This window comes from Micropterus dolomieu, linkage group LG22, assembly GCF_021292245.1.
Source record: "Micropterus dolomieu isolate WLL.071019.BEF.003 ecotype Adirondacks linkage group LG22, ASM2129224v1, whole genome shotgun sequence".
In the NCBI taxonomy this organism is placed as follows: domain Eukaryota; kingdom Metazoa; phylum Chordata; class Actinopteri; order Centrarchiformes; family Centrarchidae; genus Micropterus; species Micropterus dolomieu.
Genome location: NC_060171.1, coordinates 2,464,478 through 2,465,572, shown reverse-complemented (window position 1 = coordinate 2,465,572; position 1,095 = coordinate 2,464,478). Strand labels below are relative to the sequence as shown.

Genomic DNA, 1,095 nt, shown 5'->3' with positions numbered 1-1,095 from the left:
CATATTTTTTGTCATACTGCACATTGCTGCAGCTCCTCTTTTCAGCCTGTGTTGAAGGCTTCGTTTTAGCTATGGAGTGATACATCTTGTCTCTAAATGATCTTTGTTGGGAGCTGCACATGCTCAGTTCCTAGTTAAGGACTACTAGCCAATCAGAAGCAGAGAAGGGCGGGTCGGCGAGAAGCTGGTAAACGGCTCGGGTTCAGCCGTACGTGTTGCCGAGCCGGTCGGCAACACGGACTGGAGCGAGAGTTTCAGAGCGGCGAGTTATTAATCTGTATCCATAAAGTTTTAACTGAGCTCTGTCTCTACATCACAGGAACAACTTTATGTCCACTGACTGCCTGGAGGGTCGCTAGTGTTTGGAAGGGAGAGGAGAGCTGTGTGCTGCAGCTCGCTGTTTCTGAGTAGCCGCTCCGCCAGCGTTATGTGAGGCGTGTTTAGCTTTCATCCCTGTGACGTCACAGGGATGAAAGGGAAGCGGCTGGACTACAAACGAGCTGTTTTCAGTTCAGAGCAGAGTTTTCTGTGGGAGATGGGAACTCACTTTGGGCTGGACTTTACCAAAAAAGTTATGGAACTCAAGAACTCTAGAAAATAAAGGAGAGGGAAAAAGCCAAAAAGCATAAAATATAAAATAAAATAAAAATAAATAAAATAAATACCACCTCTTTAACAGGTGAAAAAAAACTTTTGTTAGGATGATTTTGTTGGTGTAAGAAAACTGTTCTTAGGTCGTAAACACAGGAGAGAATTTAGAATCTAGATTTACTAAATGGACCACCAGATTTTTTTTCTCACTGTGCCCTTCAGGGATTTTGTAGAAAATCATAATTTTAACCCAAAAACTATCTGATATTGTCTGAGAAGTCAGAATTTTAAGAGAAAAATGTTGAAATTTATTTAGAAAAGAATTTGTGGTCCATGATTTTGTTATTTTCCTGTTTATCATTTTGTGTGGTCAGGTCTCTTTCACTAGATAACAGCATAAAGCACAGCAGCTCCTTCAAACTGAGTGTAAACTTTAACTGAATACATGAAGAACAAAGTGACGTTTAACCCCCCCCCCCCCCCCCCCCCCCCCCCCCCCCCCCC

The 1,095-nt window shown here is 42.7% G+C and overlaps 1 protein-coding gene across 1 annotated transcript in view; it reads left to right on the top strand.

The window, feature by feature from the left end:
• The window catches only part of LOC123961519 (receptor-type tyrosine-protein phosphatase beta-like), a 59,685-nt gene that overhangs the window by 29,377 nt on the left and 29,213 nt on the right, over positions 1-1,095 (top strand). The gene's annotated exons all lie outside the window — the stretch shown is intronic.